Raw genomic sequence first — 20,515 nt, 5'->3', positions numbered from 1 at the left:
ATTGGTCCTAAGTGTCCCTATTCCTAAAACACTATTAAATACTATTAATAAAGGTCCTGTCAATCCCCTTCGCTAAGTATTTTTTTTTACTTTATTATTAAAAACTTGCCATATTTGCTAAATTTTGATTAACTTATATGAGGTGGGTAGTGGTCTTAGTCCAAATTACATTTATACATTGTTTTTGCACAAAGTGTTCACAACATTATTAAACTAATCACATTTTCCAAACTGTTATTATATTATTGCATTCCCATCACTGTACACATTAAATCCAAAAAAAAAGTTCAAAATATAATCACTCGCTATTTCCAGCAATAAAAAAATAGCTATAAATGAATAAGTTGCACATATAAAGAATTCAACTGCCTTATAGTGCTTGCAGGTAATTGACTATTCTTCTTCTGTCTCCTATCACCCCATATTAAAAATTCTCTGCTGAAGGATGTTGATTCAGAAAAATAGATATCACATTGAGGAAAATTTTCTTCTATAGTAGGGGATTTAATATGATATGATAGTTGGGCCTTGGGATCCCATATGTCAAAGTAAAGAATATTAATATCTACAATTCTTGATCTGATGCAGATGCACACCTTCTTTGATTCAGAACCTACAGCAAGTGAGAATATTATTTTATGACTGGTTTATGTTTACTTTTTCTTTTTGGTGTGAGAGGTTACCACCACCCAAGCACATGTGTCAGCATCGCACCCTAACCCAATTTCTTTTTCTTTGGTTATATTTTTGAATAAAATCGCACTTGTTTTGTTGTCTTGACACATTATACACTATCAAAATTACATGTCAAAATTTTGTCATTGGTACTATAACATGAAAATGTTTCAGTTTTAGGCATGTGTTCAACATTTCTTGCCTCGCATTTTCTGTCATCTTTGATTTACATAGATCGTTGTAGACACGATATACACATTAAATGCATGTGTTCCAAATAACAATATATTATTTACCCTATACAATTCCAGGCACCTCACATGCAGATAAAGAGCCTTGAGCTGGGGGAACTTCTTGCCCAAGTTGAGCTGTGGCATGCTGCTTATTGCTTCTGCTGATTGCTGCTTGACGCTATTGGAGAAGTGCGATTTAAGGTGGTCTGGGATTACGAGTTTTTTCATAGGCTTCAGGGATTCTATTGTTAAATAGATTCAGTCTTTATAGAGACATGTGAAATTGACAAAACTGCTGAGTAAAAACTTTGATTCTCAGCTATCTGCAGGAGTGCATCAGGGCTGAAGTAATGTCAATTCATAATTTGAAACAGGTTTCATTCATAATTCTGCAGGAAATGATTGGTCAAAGAAAAACTGAATCATTACATTCCCCACCACCAACAAGTGGTCTGGGGGGTATTTTTCGTACGTCGCTTAAATCATCCGAGATCAGGTGCCTCATCTTGGATAAGTTAATGCCGGTGACACTCATCCGGGATAGGTCGGTTTTTCAAACGCAGCCGTGTATTAGATTAGTCTAGCTGGATCTAATCATACGAGATGAATGCACGCGCCCGTGCTGAGTGAAAAGCCCATATATATTGAGTCTAGAAAACATGATCCGCAAGTCTTTGATAGGCTGTAACAAAATGACAAAAGAACGGGCGCATTTTTTTTCACAGACGCGGCGCAAGACCTTTTATTCGAAGGATATGAAGAATTTCAAGATTTAATATGCACAAGGGGTAACACTGCAAAAGCAGCCCAGACCAGAAAAGACGGCTGGCAAAAAGTGGCCGACAAATTAAACGCTAAGCAGTGTCCATTGTACTTACTGAATGCAGTGTTTCATTTCCTATGTGTCAGATTAATTATTATTTAATATGTCATAATTCCAGATCAAACGTGAGCACAAGGAGAACATGGAAACAGGTTAAAGTGAAGTACAAGAATATACTTCAAACTGGTAAATTTTGGTATATAACTATTTAAAGAATTGTTGACATACTCATATATAATATAAAAAACATTAATTTTAAAGCTAATAAGAAGGCAGACAAGTAAAAAACAGGTGGAGGTCCACGCGGTCCAGACCTAACCGCTGCAGAAGAGTTGGCTCTCCAGCAAAATGCCCATCGCCCTGTTTCTGATGACATTCCAGGGGGAAGCTCCTCCTCAGAACCAGTGGCAGGATGCAGTGGTCACTTCATTTCAGGTAAAGGATGGTCATTGCATATATTTGTCCTCCATGTGTGCCATAGGTAGGTTCCATATAGCCCTCGTTTTTGTTGGGTCAGTTGCAGGGAATGAACCTGTGTCTGACCAACGAGATATTGACGAAGGTCAAATATTTGATGAAGACACTGTGTCTGATTATTCATCAGGAGGAGAGGTACATTTTCCAAATAATGTTTGATCAAACTCCACTCTGATCAGTCCCATGTGCCCCAATCACATTTGGAAATCCTGGTAATGAGAATGTTAGGCTGATTGAGATTCTTCATGGAACTGTGGGTGTTTTAGCCTGCAATGGCATGAAACACCCCTTTTATTGTCTGCACACGCAGGTGTCCAGGAAACACTATGAAAACCCGAAGGAAATATTTCAGAGCCAAACAGACTTTACGAATTGCCTGGCAAACTGCACTTTTAGTTAGATTTTCCGCATCGCCTACAGTATATAAAAAAGTGCCGCTTGTAAAAAACCTCAAAGCAATGCATACTGTCTGTGTGGTTGTGAGAGCCCGACTTTGCCGAGTTTGTCTTCGAATATAAGGTGCTAATAAATCTTTGAGGTACAATATTCCCCCTCGGCTAAAGCGGTATCTTTCGAAAAGAATTTCCTCCAGGAGCAATAAAGGATCTTGCCGATCGCGCAAAACCCTCTCTATATGAAATTCTCTTCGTATAATTTGTGCACCAATATCTATTGGTCGCTCATTCATGAACGGCGAAGCCATGACTGGATGACTTCCACGCACCGTCACTGATTACGTGTGTAAAGTAATCCTTGTTTACGTAGAACAAACCTGCTCCGAGCAGGTTTGAGGATTAGGATGTGTTGCTATGACAACACTTCCAGCACGAGTTTCAAAAAACCGACAGATCCAGGATCAGGCCAAATCGTCAACAATTACATCCGGCTAAACGACTAATCCACGTACGAAAAATACCCCCCTGCTCAATGTGCCATGTTTGCAAGTGGATTTGATGAGGATATTCAGATTTATTCATTTAGCATACAAGAGAGCAGGAGCATATTGCAATGCTGATGTGGTGGAGGGAAGTCGCTTAATTTGGCTGATCCTTTCACAGAATTAGGCTGATGTCATTGCCACAGAGTAGCATACATTATTTGAGTTCCTGGTTTTCCATTATAATTTATGAAATAATACGGCATGATGTGGAGAATACTTTAATAAAGAATATTCATGATTAAGTGACTGTGTTTTAACTCCTCATAAGCCTTTTTTGAAGCATCTGTGTGTTCTTACCAAACTGCACAATGCTAAACCAAGCAATACATTCTTGACAGCAGCAGGGCAACATGTTAAAAGTGACATGCATTACGTAGTTTGCAATATTTAACCTCCTTTGAAGTAAAAATACCTGTGCTATTATTATTGTCCAGGCTAAACTGCCCACTGTGGCTTTGTCATTCTGGTCCCCTAATCATTCCTTGTCTCTAATTAACTATTAACTAACTGAGATGTATACCTGATATCATTTTCATGATGATAGGAATTAAAGCATGTATTAAACATGGGAACACGGTAGCGCAGTGATAGTGACGAACTGGCGCCCGGTGCAGACATTGTTCCTGTCTCATGCAAGATGCTTGCTGCGCGACCTTCGATGAAATAATTTGTTGCAGCAGTACTGTCTCTTTCAAACATACTAACCCCCAATTTCTATCCTTCCTTTTCTTTCTCCAAGTACCCAATAACCATACAATCAGCTCTGTAATAGACGTTAAGCCCTCTGTAAGCTTAGAACTCCGATTCTTCAAAACTTTTAAGGAACATTGAAATATCTTTGTAGTACATGTATAATTATTCTATCCATCTATCCTTCCAGTGTTGTGCCAGCCCCAGCAAGAATACTGCACAAGGCAGGAACAATCCTTGCTAGCGCTGCGACACTGTGTCCTCACATGTTTTATTATTAACAATACAGATTATTTAAATGAAGTTAAAGTTTTATCTATTTAATATAATAAACATATTTTGCTGCATTTCATCTTAAAAATGATATCGTCATCATATGTAAATACGTGCTAAAGTGGCTCAGGTTGTGCAATATTATAACTGTATTGCAAGTTTACAGTGAGGTCATTGTATCTCGCATATCCGAGATAAACAGGCCGGCAGAACGTCAGATAAGCGAAAATGTCGGATTAATGGGAGATGTTAAGAAAAAGCCTATTAAACGTCAAACTATGTTATAATTTTACACATTACGAACCTAATAATCATGTTTTACAACAAAACAACAGAAAAAATTAACTGAAAAAATGAACTTACAGTTACAGAATTGTCTGAAGTTAAATACAGTATGCACTGTACTTAAAAAGTTCAGTCCTGTGATGATTTAAAGAAATTTTTGATCGTAGTCTGCTTTCCTGACGAATGCCATTTCTTCGCTGCCAATCTTGCCATCTTTGCAGCATCATTATGTCGATTCCTGTAGCTTCTTCTTGTTGCTCAATGTATTTAATTGCAGTTTCTAAAGCCTTAACTCCGTCACTCATATAGTCAACATCCGTACGAGCGTATACTGTTTACTACGGCATTGTGACTGCGTGTGTGTGTGTGTTTGTGCTATGACGTGCGTACTGTGACATGTGAGTTCCTGTCTTGCACCCCGAAACACAAAGCTGAGTCTCAGTACTTTAGCAACACCAGCTTTATTCAGCTTGAAACAGGAACAGTGCGTTTATTTATTGTAGTGGGATCTGCCACTCTCCTATACAAAGACACAGCAGTCAGGCAGGACCGCAATACTGTGCCCTGCACATTTATAATGTTCATTGCTCCTTGTGTCACTCATCGACGGCAGGCGCTTATAGCATGTCCGCGATCTTTTCGGATTCACTTTTACCCGCTGGGAGACTGCGATTGCTTTGGGACGCTCTTCCACGTGTCGTCCCGTTGGGTGAAATCCCACAAGAGTTTAGAAACTCACTCACACCAGCCATGATTCTTTTCAAAGGTAAAGTGCAGGTTAATTTGTTTTATGTATTTTTACTTTATATTTTGTATTCATCATTTTTATATGAATAGTTTTGGGTTGTGGAACGAATCATCTGAGTTTCCATTATTTCTTATGGGGAAATTCGCTTTGATATACCAGTGTTTTGGACTGCGAGCAAGCTTCCAGAACGAATTATGCTTGCAAACCTAGGTTCCACTGTAATTAGCTGCGGTAGAGTCGGGAGCAACAAAAAATAGACTAAACTCACACTCATAACTTGCAGTTCTTGTTGCCGGTTAATGCATTTTTTTTTTTTTTTGCGGTGGGACATCGGATAATACAGAATGTCGGATAAGCGAAGGTAGGATAAGTGAGACTCTACTGTACTTATAAGTACAAACAGTTCTACAAAGAGCACTTGATGGACTGATTGATTGCGTTTATAGTCCTTGGGATGAAACTGTTTCTGAGCCGCAAGGTCCGCACAGAACAGGCTCTGAAGCGTCTGCCGTATGAGAGCAGTTCAAATAGGCAGCATGGCAGAGCCAGAGTGTGCTAGATGCTGTATATCGATAATTCTCTTTCTGATCAGCTGCTGTAGAGCTGTGATTCCACACTCAGATACAGTGATATAAAAACTCCGAGTGGTGCAGTGAGAGTAATATGGAAAAAGATGATCCGCTGTGGCAACCCCTAACTGGAGCAGCTGAAAGAAGAAGAAGAAGGTGCAGTGAGAGTAGCAACCCTAAAGCAGCTATGGTATTTGGAATAGTTTGACTATTCCATGGACCATTACACTGTTACAGGATAATTACAATCAGATGCCTTAAACTAATAAACAATATGCGGTTAATTTCAGTGTATATGATAAAGCCGCATCAGGGATGTGGATCTAAAAAAGAAAGGGAAACCACACTGAAACAAAAGCCCTGCTTTGACGCTGGATGCTGGCAGTTTGCAAAACTGAGCGGAAAACTTGCGTACGCCAGGGTTTAAGCTACTGTGAAAATGTTTGTGGCTTTATGCCAAGTTTAGGTTTTCTACATCACGATTTGAGCGTGGAAATGGGAGTACGCAACACTTTTGTGCATATGTACCATTTATACATTAGGCCCCAGGACACCAGGCCATCACAATAAGAGTACACACACCAAAGTTAACCCAGCATCTAGAGATAAGTTACACAGACACATGGAGAACACGCGAAATATCCAAACTTCTTTCTTATTGCAAAGCAGCAGTGCTATTCACTGCACCACCATACAGTCCTTCTTTGCTAATTTTTAAAATGTTAAACCTTTTATCAAATTACCCAACAACTTATTTATGTATTTATCTCTACTTAACAATGTAAATCTTATTCCTAAATATTTTTACTTATAAAAGTCACATAAATAAAACAAGAACATCTATACTTTCAAAAATGCACCCAATCTGAAACACACACCATAAATTTTTGTATTTTTGCTTTTGTCAGAATTTGTCTCCTTTGTGTTTTCTAATTATCGAAAGAATATTTTTCATCAAAACTTGATCAGAGATTCAAGGAAAATGCTTGTACATTCATAAATTTATTTTTAAAGCAAATGTGGAGAGTTTTTCATTATACCAAATATATCATACACTACATATTCAAAACCCATTAATATTTTATCCAAATTAATTAAGAGCTCTGTTAATTTATGCCAAAGATATTTCTTTTTTATGTGCATATTTTTTCAGAAATTGCTTTAACAATTTAAATGGTGCCAACAATATTTAATATTAGTATATTTCAAACAAAGAAATCCCTTTTACATTTTCAGACACGTTCAGCTTTCTTTCAACCCTCTTAATTACTTTTAACATTTTTAACAATCTGCCTTATAAAACAACTAAAACAGGATTTTATCTTTTTTGTTCTTTTAAAAATTCCCTAAATCTTACTAGTGTGCACATTTTCACTGCCCGTAAGATCTTTTAAGCACCTAGTTAGTTAATCACCCCCATTACATTATTTTACTATTGGCTTCAAAATTGCCATACATCCTGTTTTTCTATCAGTTGAATTTTGCACTTGTCTTGGAACTTCACTGAATATAAAAGAGAGACAGGAACTACAATTTTTTTTAACTTACCCCCTTTGTGCTGGTTCAGCGTTCATCTGTACTGGTTTTATAAGTGCTCTTATGATTAAACTTTGTATCGCTACATTTTCCTTATCTCAGTAAATTCTTAAGTTACTCTTTACCTCTTCTAACACTAGAATTACCAAAGCCTACGAAATAACTCGTAATGCTGGCCCACCTTAAATCCCTTTGCACCTCTCCAACAGCATCTTTTGTGTTGTAAATGTGTCAATCAGCAGAAGCAGCAAGCAGCCTTCTATCTCATCCCCCCACCAACACAGAAAGGGCAGAAAGTTCTCTCAGCTCAAGTCCGTTTACCTGCATGTGAGTTGCCTAGAGCTGTATAGGGTAAATAATATATCGTAATTTGGAATACATGCATTTTATGTGTGTTCCATGTCTACAACAATCTATGCAAACACATTGTTAAAAACAGAAACATTTTTCGTGTTTTAGTAATAATTGACAAAATGTTTAAAGTTTTACTGTCCTATCTAATCGTGTTCACATTTATCTCTCTTATCAGTAAATCAAATACAGAATTTTGATGATATGGAAAGATAAAATAATAAGAGTCCAAGATAAAAGTGAGATACAGCATCTCGGCAAAAAGAGGAATGCTGTAGTCCAAAAATGTTATAAATCATGTGCAATTTTCCTCTGCAAAGACAAAACATTCCTCGCCTCACCTTGCTAGAGGCCTCATTACAGTCACATACTCAATAGTTTGGTCAGGTACAATCGCTTACGGTATTGTGTTCACTCTATTTATACTATTTTTAATCTCCTATAATTTGAGTCCTGTCTGTTATACAAAACTACAGCCATGAGATCCACAAACCACACTAAAAAAATCCAAAATAACACTCAACAACCTTTCTTAAAATATCAACACATCTGACTTGACAAGACACCACAATTGCACCACAGTCAGAAAACTGTTACCTGCATAGCTGATTCAGCAGCAGTAGAGAAGTTTCTTCAATGGTGATACCACCTATGAGAATCTACAACCCAGGAATCACTTTGGCAAGGTCATAGCTAAACTTGTACACTTTCATGGCTTTTTTTTGACACCAATTGACAAGGAAAATTCTCAATAAATAAAGGAAAGTCATTAATCACCTTTACAAATAAAATTCATGATGGATGTCCTTTTATTACAGCAACTGTTGAAGCATCCCACATGAGCAAATGAGTTCTCTATGGCAGTATTGAAGGAATCTAACAGAACAACTTCCTTTATTAGTTACAGTGGTGGTGTGCAAAAGTATTCAGTCCCCTTGAAAGCCATCATATTTTTCTGCATGATGAAGGATTTGTACACATATTTATGCATTCAGTATTTTTAATGTAAACTCTAATGCAGTAGTAATACATTTCCAAAGTCAATAGATATTTAACTGGACAAGAAAAGCTCAAAACTTAGTGTTTGCATAAGTATTCAAGCCATACACATGGACACTTTGTTGAGAGTCCTTTTGTTGCAGTAACAGCCTTAAATATCAGTTTTGCACATTGTTCAGATGTGATTCTTCCTCATTCTTCTTGGCAGAATTTGTAGAGATCCTGTAGATAGGTGGGATGGGACATCTGGACAGCAGTTTTCAAATAGTGCCACAGTTTCGCAATAGGGTTAAAATCAAGGCTTTGACTTTGTCATTCCAAAATATTCACCTTTCTATTTTTGAGCAATTCCAGTGCCACTTTGGCCTTATGCTTAGGGTCATTAACATGTTGATAGATGAATCTTCTCCCATGCTGTTGTTTCATAGCAGACTAGAACAACTTTGAAGTCTGGCCAAAAGTTCTGTTTTGGTCACATCTGACCATGAAACCTTCTCCCACATCTTAAGTGGGTCTTTCTCATGCTTTGTATTAAATGCCATACATTATGTGGAAATTCTTAAGAAATGGCTTCTTTCTTGTTACTCACCTGTATATGCCTGTTTGACGGCAAGCTGTTGATATCATTGACCCATGCATCTTCACTCCAGTTTCAGCCAAAAAGCATTGAAGACTTCTGAGAGTGACAGTTGGATTTTTCTCTCTTACCTGTCAATGTCTTACTTTGATGTTTAGTCTTGAGGGATGGCCTGTTCTAGTAAGAGTCTGGATGCTGTAATGAACCTTCCACTTTCTGATGATGGATCCAACAGTGTTTAGCAAGAACATTTAAACTATTCAATATTTTTTTGCAGCCATTTCCTGCCTTGTGCATTTCAATGACTTTGTTTCTCACATAAACAGAATACTCCTTTGTCTTCATTTTTGCAGTGATTGTCCAACAAAGACTATGGCACTTACAAATACTTTATAAATCCAGAGACATATAAAGGACTCCCATCCATCCATTTTCTAACCCGCTGAATCCGAACACAGGGTCACGGGGGTCTGCTGGAGCCAATCCCAGCCAACACAGGGCACAAGGCAGGAAACAATCCTGGGCAGGGTGCCAACCCACCGCAGGACACACACAAACACACCCACACACCAAGCACACACTAAGGCCAATTTAGAATCGCCAATCCACCTAACCTGCATGTTAGTACCTAATTATGTTGAAGAGCTGGATAGGAAAAAATAAGTATGCTCAACCACCCAAGCTTCAGCCTGCTACAGCTAAATACAAATCTTCAAATGCAGTTAAGCAGCATGCAAATATTAGAACATCATGAAAAAGGTTATTTATTTTCATTATTTCAAAAGGTAAACATTCATGTGTATTATATTCATTTACATGTAAAGTAAAATATTTCAAGCCTTTTTTATTTTAATACTAGAATCCCTTAAGCCTACGAAAATATTTGTAATGCCGGCCCAGCTTAAATTCCCTCGCCCTTCATCAATCAGCACTGGCAGCAAGCAGTCTGCTTTCCCATCCTTCCGAGGCAGCTGAAATCAAGTCAAATACAAAATTCTCAGAGCAGGGAGTAAGGTGTTTGGAATTGTATAGGATAAATAATATAATGTTATTTGGAATTCAATGATCTGTTTAAATGTAGGATGACAGGAAATGCAAGGTAAGAAATATTAAACACATAACTAAAACATAAACTTTTTTTTATGTTATAGTAATAATTGACAAAATGTTGATGTGAAGTGTAAAATGTGTGAAGACTGAAGTCCATATATCAAAAAAACACTTTCACAAAGTTCCCTTTTATTTAAGAATATATCCAAAGAAAAAGAAATTGTTCAGTTTACATGTTATTGGCAATGTGTAAAAACTGAAGGCTAACCATCAATCGATGTGAGGCAGACATGGCCTTTACAGTGATATGGACTGCTGCTTCATAATCAAAAAGTTGCAGGTTTGATTCCATGTCCTCCTTGCATTTATCATTTTGAGTAGTGAGCTGGTATTATTGATACTATTATATAATAAAAACAAACATTTGATTTGACTCTGTAACAGCTGGTGTAAATTTATGGCACTTGTAAAAGCAGACACACAAACGCAGCTCAATCATTTCTTCTTGGTGTCTTGTTGAGCAAACAGACACCGCAGTGTCTATGAAGGATGTTACTTTTCCTCGCACACGGACATTCACATCAACATGTCATTTGAACAATTTTTTATTCAAGAATCCAAGAATACTATACTATACTAGACAAGCACTCATTTACATACTTAATGCTAACATTTAACACACAAAAACTTCATATTAAACATAATTTAACTTTCAAAACATACCTCATTGGCTGCTTTATAAAAAGAGGGACCCTAAAGCACTTAATTCTCTATTTAATTATTGAAATTTATAAAGCTCTTAGTAGACTGTGAAGCATCACACACTAAACATTATACTTACAAAACATGTGGCCAGTTCCTGGAACGTCCCATACCAACAGTGTCCCCTCTAGCAATGATCCCTTTGAATTTAGTTGTTTACATACACAACTAGACACAAATGAAAATAGTGTAGCAGTTTATTATCAGTTACACTCTCAGCAAATGACTAACATAACTGTTACTTAAAGAGCAGTAATCTAACAAATATCTAACTAAAGTTAACTTAAAAAAAAAATCTGAATGGGCCTCTCCCGGTAGATGGGCTGCTTGATGATGTGCTTGACATTCTCATTTAGTGTGGATTCACTAATTAGAAAGTCCATTCTTCTTACTTGGCCATCTTGACATGGGTACATATCAATCACTCTGGCTAATTTCCACTGATTATGTGGTGCAGTTTCTTCTTTCAGAATAACAGTCTTATTAACTGTAGTGTTTCTTTGACTCTTGTTCAGTTGCTGTCTGGATTGTAGTTTAGGAGATACTCCTTCTATTATATCCAGAAATTGTTGGCTAAGAATTGCACTTTACACCATCTGTTGTGGAAATCTTCTCTGATGAACTTTCTGGGCAGTGGTGAAATAATTGTATACTTCATAGTCCCCAGCCACAGTGGATGCACAAACCAGTGTATTTCTTCGTGCCGGTCCCAAGCCCGGATAAATGGGGAGGGTTACATCAGGAAGGGCATCCGGTCTAAAATTTTGTCAAATCAATATGTGGACAATACAAATTTCCATACCGGATCAGTCGAGCCCCGGGTTAACAATGACCGCCACCAGTACTGTTAGCTGGCGGAAATTGGGCTACTGTTGGCCGAAGAAGGAGAAGACGGAGGGGTGGGGGGGGAGATGTGTCCGGAGGCAGGAGGAGAGGAGGAAAGTAAAGAGAGTGGAACTGAGGGTAGGAACTTTGAATGTTGGCAGTATGACTGGTAAGGGAAGAGAGTTAGCAGATTTGATGGAGAGAAGGTAGGTTGATATATTGTGCATGCAAGAGACTAAATGGAATGGGAATAAGGCCAGGTGGATTGGAGGTGGATTCAAATTGTTCTATCATAGTGTGGATGGGAGGAGAAATGGGGTAAGAGTTATTCTGAAGGAACCGTATGTCAAGAGTGTTTTGGAGGTGAAAAGAGTGTCAGGCAGAATAATGCTTATGAAGCTGGAATTTGGAGGTGTGATGATGAATGTTGTTAGTGCATATGCACTGCAAGTTGGGTGTACAATGGGTGAGAAAGAAGATTTTTGGAGTGAGTTGGATGAAGTGATGAACAGTGTACCCAAGGGACAGAAAGTGGTGATTGGAACGGATTTCAATGGGCATGTTGGTGAAGGGAACAGTGGAGACAAGGAGGTGATGGGTAGGTATGGTGTCAAGGAGAGGAATGAAGAAGGTCAGAGGATAGTGGATTTTGTCAAAAGAATGGACATGGCTGTGGTGATGAATACGTACTTTAAGAAGAGGGAGGAACATAGGGTTACGTACAAGAGAGGAAGATGATGCACACAGGTAGATTACATTCTATGCAGAAGAGTTGATCTGAAGGAGATTGAAGACTGCAAAGTAGTGGCAGGGGAAAGTGTAGTTAAGCAGCATTGGATGGTAGTCTGTAGGATGATGTTGGACATCAAGAAGAGGAAGAGAGTGAGGGCAGAGCCAAGGATCAAACGGTGGAAGTTGAAAAAAAAAGACTGCAAGGTTGAGTTTAGGGAGGAGGTGAGACAGGCACTGGGTGGCAGTGAAGAGTTACCAGTCAGCTGGGAAACTACAGCAGATGTAGTAAGGGTGACAGCAAGAAGGATGCTTGGTGTGACATCTGGAAAGAGGAAGGAGGAAAAGGAAACCTGGTGGTGGAATGAGGAAATACAGGAGAGTATACAAAGGAAGAGGATGACAAAGAAGAAGTGAGATAGTCAGAGAGATGCAGAAAGTAGACAAAAGTAAAAGGAGATAAAGCTCAAGGTGAAGAGAGAGGTGGCGAAGGCTAAAGAAAAGGCGTATGATGAGTTGTATGAGAGGTTGGACACTAAGGAGGTAGAAAAGGACCTGTATGATTGGCTAGACAGAGGAAACGAGCTGGGAAAGATGTGCAGCAGGTTAGGGTGATAAAGGATAAAGATGGAAACATACTGACAAGCGAGGAGAGTGTGTTGAGCAGGTGGAAAGAGTACTTTGAGAGACTGATGAATGAGGAGAACAAGAGAGAGAAGAGGTTAGATGATGTGGAGATAGTGAATCAGGAAGTACAACGGATTAGCAAGGAGGAAGTAAGGACAGCTATGAAGAGGATGAAAAATGGAAAGGCCGTTGGTCCAGATGACATACCTATGGAAGCATGGAGGTGTTTAGGAGAGATGGCAGTGGAGTTTTTAACCAGATTGTTTAATGGAATCTTGAAAAGTGAGAGTATGCCTGAGGAGTGGAGAAGAAGTGTACTGGTGCCAATATTTAAGAATAAGGGGGATGTGTAGGACTGCAGTAACTACAGGAGAATAAAATTGATGAGCCACAGCATGAAGTTATGGGAAAGAGTAGTGGAAGCTAGGTTAAGAATTGTGAGCAACAGTGTGGTTTCATCCCAAGAAAGAGCACCACAGATGCAACGTTTGCTCTGAGGATGTTAATGGAGATGTTTAGAGAAGGCCAGAAGGAGTTGCATTGCGTCTTTGTGGACCTGGAGAAAGCATAGAACAGGGTGCCTCGAGTGGAGCTGTGGTATTGTATGAGGAAGTCGGCAGTGGCAGAGAAGTACGTAAGAGTTGTACAGGATATGTACAAGGAAAGTGTGACAGTATTATTACTGTTATTTTATCATTTTATAGAAAAATGTTTTTATGGAGGATTTGCATATTGAATCTCATTGTGCCATGCAATAACAATAAAGGCATCCAATTCAGTTCAATTCAATAGAAAAAAGTGCGTATTTACACATGATGACGACTGCCTTCTAAGTCAATTTAGATTTCCAAGCATTATCTTGTTGGAGCTCTTGATATCATTTTTAAGTTGAAATACAGTAAAGTATGTATATTACATTATACAGATAAATTTTTAACTTCATTTAAATACTGCGGTGGGCTGGTGCCTTGCCCGGGATTTGTTCCTGCCTTGTGCCCTGTGCTGGCTGGGATTGGTTCCAGCAGTCCCCCGTGACCCTGTGTTAGGATATAGCAGGTTGGAATATGACTGACTGGCTGACTTCATTTAAATAATGTATACTGTTAATAATTAAACGTGTAGACACGGTGGCAAAGAGGTAGTGATGAGCAGGCGCTCCATTCGTGGATTGTTCCTGCCTCACGCTGAATGCTTGCTGGGACTGGCGCGACCCTGGATGGATAGATGGATGGAATAAATAAATATTTACTACAAAGATATTTCAGTGTTCCTTAAAAGTTTTGCAGAATCGGCTTTCTTAGCTTACAGATGGCTTGACATTCATTACAGAGTTTAATTTGTGGCAATTGGTTACGTTGAGAAAATAAAGGAAGAACAGGAATTGGACGTTAGTACGTTTGAAAGAGACAGTACTGCTGCAATAAATTTTTTCATCGAGGGTCGCGCACGGTGCAGCAAGCATCTTGCGGGAGGCAGGAACAATCTCTGGACGGGGCGCCAGCTCATTGTTACCACTGCACTACTGTGCCCCTATGTTTAATACATGCTTTAATTCATTTCATCATAAAAATAATATCAAGTATACATCTCAGTATTTAAATTGTTTAGAGAGCTGTAGTATCACAAATTTAATGTATTCTGTGTCCTGTTGGCGTAAGAGAAAGCCCGTTTAAGAAGCATGTAGTGATTCACACACAGAGTACAAAGAAGAACACATACAAAACGAAGCATTTAACGTGCTACTTTAGTTATGAATGGATTTGAGAAACTAGTATATTAAAAGATTTTAACATGAAGTTTATGACATTCTACTTTAATGACAAAATAAACTATGTGATTAAAGTGGAAATTTTGAGATTAAAGTTATCATTTCAACCTTTTTTTTCTACTGTGCCCCTATTTTTTTTCTCTGTACCCTAATATGCTTCCATATGACACTCAAAAGGTGGGCTACGATTCGCCTTTTCACGGTACTGTGCAACTTTCTGAACTTGAACTTTCAAGTGTCTCTGCCACTCTGTATCACTTGATCATCTTCCTTTTGCTGTTTATACCACTGATTAAAACCAACAAATAGTACGTTTTTCCTTGCCTCCACTTGGTATTTGCTGAAATTCTTCAATTTTCCCCATGCTTTTGCCATTGTCTTTTCACAGAACGCTGAACACAAGGGGCTATTTATATTGATTTGCATATTCAAAGAGGTGTAATTCTGGGAGGAGTCAGGGTGTGGCAGGAGGTGCGTACATGTGCGTTATATTTTACCCTGACTTGGATTTATGCAGTGGAAGAATGTGGACGTTGGCGTACGCACAGATTTATGAATATGGATTTTTTTGTGCGTACGCACATTTTGCCCATACGCCATGTTTTAGTATGTATTCTCTGCACGCCGTTATACATGAGGCCCCTGGTGATTTACCCCAATGGTATCACCATAGTCAATACAGTAATCCCTCCTCCATCGCGGGGGTTGCGTTCCAGAGCCACCCGCGAAATAAGAAAATCCGCGAAGTAGAAACCATATGTTTATATGGTTATTTTTATATTGTCATGCTTGGGTCACAGATTTGCGCAGAAACACAGGAGGTTGTAGAGAGACAGGAACGTTATTCAAACAATGCAAACAAACATTTGTCTCTTTTTCAAAAGTTTAAACTGTGCTCCATGACAAGACAGAGATGACAGTTCCGTCTCACAATTAAAAGAATGCAAACATATCTTCCTCTTCAAAGGAGTGAAGCAAACAAATCAATAGGGCTGTTTGGCTTTTAAGTATGCGAAGCACCGCAGCACAAAGCTGTTGAAGGCGGCAGCTCACACCCCCTCCGTCAGGAGCAGGGAGAGAGAGAGAGAGAGAGACAGAGAAAAATCAATACGTGCCCTTTGAGCTTTTAAGTATGCGAAGCACCTTGCAGCATGTCGCTTCACGAAGCAGCTGCACACAGAAGGTAGCAACGTGAAGATAATCTTTCAGCATTTTTAGACGAGCGTCCGTATAGTCTAGGTGTGCGAACAGCCCCCCTGCTCACACCCCCTATGTCAGGATCAGAGAGAGTCAGCGCAAGAGAGAGAGAGAAAAGTAAGTTGGGTAGCTTCTCAGCCATCCACCAATAGCGTCCCTTGTATGAAATCAACTGGGCAAACCAACTGAGGAAGCATGTACCAGAAATTAAAAGACCCATTGTCCGCAAAAATCCGCGAACCAGCAAAAAATCAGCGATATATATTTAAATATGCTTACATATAAAATCCGCGATGGAGTGAAACCGCGAAAGGCGAAGCGCGATATAGCGAGGGATTACTGTACATGGATCACCATAGCCAAATACACTCCAGCCTGGGTCTGTTTTCTGGGTTGCTTGGGAGAAGAGCTTTAGGGCAGTTGTAATCAACTAATAGGCTAATATCACAACTCTGCTGGGGAGCAATTCCTCCAAAAATGTGTTCTGGATGAGGTCATGCATTTGCAATCTCTGGTATGGGAATTTGATCTTTATTAGAGATTTGCCTGTCTGAGTAACACCCTCTTTTTCTCACTGACAGCTGTCTCTTCAAGGATAAAAGTAGTTTCAGTTTGGGTATATCGAAGTGGATACAAGAACTTCATGGTTTGGCTCATTTGTAGTTGACAGCCAGACTGGTATAATGGAGGAGTGTGGGTTTCCAGTATCTTGTGCAACTGTTGCTTCACTTCACACTTTTGTCTTTTTACCCTGTGGTGGCAATGTCTTTCTTTCATCTGACCTTTCTTCTTTGGCACAATCTTCATGTAAGCTAGCCGTATGCTTCTTTTGACACAAGTCACAGACATTGTTGTTCTCAGTCTTTCAAACGACGACTAAACTTTAAGTAGCCGAACCACAACTTCATTTCTTGAATAAACTTATTTCACTGTGCAGTTGTCTTCTCCATAAACTTACAACATTTGTAGAGACTATGACCCAACCTGTCACAAAAATAACAGATTGTAGCAGCAATTTTCTCACCATAGTTGGATGGTAAAACCTTTGCCACATGACCTTGATTTCTTGATCTCTTAAACTTCTCTCTTTTACTTGGTTTCATAGCATAAAGTGATGTTACAGGATTGCAAGAAATCTTGGCCTCTTTTAGGAGAAACATCACAAATTGACTGAAGCTGGGGAATGTCCCAGCTTCTTCTTTAATTTCTATAACCTTCCTATTCTGTCTTGAGGTTTGCCAATCAGGAAGCTTGATGAGGATTTTTTGGTTTTCATTGCAATCATTGAGCACCACAAAGCCCTTAATCTGAGGAATAGCAGTCTCACAGCTGCAAAGGAAGTCTACAAAGCCTCCAGATTCTGTATTGTCTTTGGTCTATCTCAGACCATGCAGTATGTCTCTAAAGCCTTGGAAATGAGGAATTGATTTTCATACCTTTCATTTAGAAGGGTCCATGCCAACTGAGGGGCTGACTCTGTACCCAGCAGAAAGTAGCTTTTAATGGCCTCTGTAGCTGGCCCATCAACGTACTTCTGTAAATAGTAAATATCCTCAGCTGCTTGTGTATATTTTCTCTCTATCAAAGACTGAAAGTAGACTTTCCAATCATTAAACTTGACTCTGAAAATTGAAGGGTCTGGTACAAGGAGACAACTTACATTGATGTATTCTGCCAGTGCTTTGATAAAGATGGTGGTGCGGTCTTCTTGATGTGGTATTGTCACAGATGACAGCAAGGAAGTGTTCTGTGTTTAAATTCCTCTTTCTTCTGCATATTTTTACTGTCATGCACCATCTTATTTCATTCTCTGAGTCTTCTGTTTGCTCATACACTTGCATTTGTGCCTTCACAGCACGTAGTTTCTTGATTACCTCCTGGAGTTTTACTTCTCTGCACTTTTCTTCTAGTGCCTTTTTGTCTGTCTGCATTCTCAGCCTCTAGACTGGCTTGTATCCTGGCTTCTTCTTCTTCTTCTACCTTTAATAGTCATTTCAAAGCATCACCTTATTGCCCTGATATTCTCTTCCAGTCTTCAGCTTCAAGTCTTCTAACTGGCATCCCTGTTCATGCATTATTTCCAAACTTGCCTAATTAGAAGCAACTTGAGCAGCTCCCTCCTGTCTGTTAGCAGATGACGAGCATCAACTACTTGAAGTGATCTTTATGTTACTTTTAGACTGAATGCAATCCTTTGAGTGCTGTGGATTCAGGCTTGACTTATGTTAAGTTATGGACATTAATGCAAAGTCTGAGTCCTTCCACTGCACTTGATCTCTTTGGAAATTTTGACTTCCTTCTCTTCTATCTGAACAATTCTGTGCAGTTTCAATTATTATCTTTGTAACTGCTTCACAAGTGTCAACTTTATGGTGTATATCATTCTCTGGAATGTAAATCTGAGTAAAATCTTCATATGCAAGTTTTAGGTCCATTTAGGCACTACTAATTTTAGTTACAATTTCTTGAGGCATGAAATCACAGCAGTGTTCAGTGAGCGATCATCTAGCATGCTTAACAAGCACCTTCCACTTGTCATAAATTCCTTTGAGGCAACCGTCAAGTCTTTTAAACCTTTCCTTGTGCAGTTCTCTGCCATCTTAAGTCAATCTGTGAACCCTTTGGATTCTCAGTATCTCTTGTTTTTATGCATCATTAATGACTACCATGCCATCAATCACTAACAATTAAGTCTCTACACCTCTATAAGTTACTTGCTGCCGCTCTGTCTTATGCTTTCTGTGTGGGCTTGTGCATGGAGATGTATGCATTTCTTTCTCCATGGGTTGCTGATACAAGCTATGGTTTAATCTGCCATTCAAGAGGATTTACTTTGAAAATTACTTAGATAAATTGCAGCTGCTTGAGTTTTTTCCATCTTTTGCTTCTCATGCAGAACACTGAGTTCTCACTCAAGCTCTCTTTGATTTAACTGATTTTTTATTCAGGTGTTCACCTAAACATTACCATTATCCCAATATTCATGATGGTGAGAACTAAAAGAAAGAAATGTGCAAAAAATAAACACAAAGCTACACTCTCTCTTCCTTGTTTTAAATCATGGTGATTCACAAGCTGTGGATATAATTCTTAACTAGTGTGGAGGCCAGCCCCCAGACACAGACAGACAGACACCAGAGTGTCCAAAAGCACACTCCTTTATTTTCTTCACAGCACCACAATGCATTGTCCCAACACTCTTCTTTCTTTCTTTCTTTCTTTCTTTCTTTCTTTCTTTCTTTCTTTCTTTCTTTCTTTCTTTCTTTCTTTCTTTCTTTCTCACTCTCTCTCTTTTCATTTCTTTTTCTTGGACCTCCACTCCCCTCCTCACAAGCTCCATCTCCTTCCTCCCAACTCTGGCCCGTCTACTGGAGGGCGGCGGCCCCTTTTATAATGACCCGGATGAGCTCCAGGTGCTCCGTCTGACGACACTTCCTGGTGTGGTGGAAGTGTCAGGAGAGCACCCGGAAGCACTCCGGGTGTCCCTGGGATTTCTTCCGGCAGCACTTCCTGGTGTTGCGGAAGTGCTTCCATCCAGGGTTCCATAACCGTCCAGGTGCCCCCTGGCAGTGGCCACGTCCTCCCATAGGTATGAGCTTCCCTAAGCTCCGTTCCAGTGGCCCCCAAGCAAACCCGGGCGGCTGCCCTCTCGTGGCCCAGGGGAGGTATCGTCCCTCTTGTGAACCGTCCAGGCGTCCCAGCTGAGTAGGGTCCCCAGCCCTCTGGCACAACTAGAAACATAAACCTACTCAGAAAACTATATTTACTTCATTATCTCACTAATATTTTCCCTAGACCTACATGTAATTACATTTGAAATAATGCTAATATAAATCTAAATAAATCCGAACACACTTTAACAACTAATATGTGCAGTATTTCACTAATAAAAATCTTATGCTAAATCTTGAAAACAAAAGCCTGGTTCTTAACAAACAATAGCATCTTACTGGATAAGCACTAATTTGCATATGTAAAGCTAACATTTAGCACAAACAAACTTCAGATTAAACATAGTTTAACTTTCATACTTACCTCATTGACTACTTTATACAAAAAATGAAAACTAAAATACTTATTTTGAATTAAATTATTACTACCTATAAAACTCTTGGTTGTCCGTGGGGTATCACTGCAAACTCTGCAAACGCATGCTAAACTTTTTACTTCTTACAGAACATGCAGCCAGTTTCTGAAATGTTCCGCACTAGTATGATTCCATCTGTCAACAATATATTTAAACTTATCCTCCCCACAGTTCATTGTGCATTGTGCAGTAGATACAAACAAAAATAGAACAGCGCTCCCCACCCATAATCTTTGGATATATTGAAGAATTTACCTGGAATGTAGTAGTAGACAGCATTTTGGGACCCTTCAT

General features: G+C 39.1%; 2 protein-coding genes across 2 annotated transcripts in view; both read left to right on the top strand.

Annotated features, from left to right (window-relative positions):
• LOC114655979 (F-box only protein 6-like) overlaps positions 1-20,515 on the top strand; it is a 1,212,211-nt gene that overhangs the window by 312,440 nt on the left and 879,256 nt on the right. The window lies entirely within an intron of this gene.
• Positions 1-20,515, top strand: part of ajap1 (adherens junctions associated protein 1) — a 275,515-nt gene that overhangs the window by 109,031 nt on the left and 145,969 nt on the right. The window lies entirely within an intron of this gene.

The sequence above is a fragment of the Erpetoichthys calabaricus genome, chromosome 8 (assembly GCF_900747795.2).
Source record: "Erpetoichthys calabaricus chromosome 8, fErpCal1.3, whole genome shotgun sequence".
NCBI lineage: Eukaryota > Metazoa > Chordata > Cladistia > Polypteriformes > Polypteridae > Erpetoichthys > Erpetoichthys calabaricus.
The sequence above is the reverse complement of the archived record's forward strand: the minus strand, read 5'-3'. Positions and strand labels throughout refer to the sequence as shown.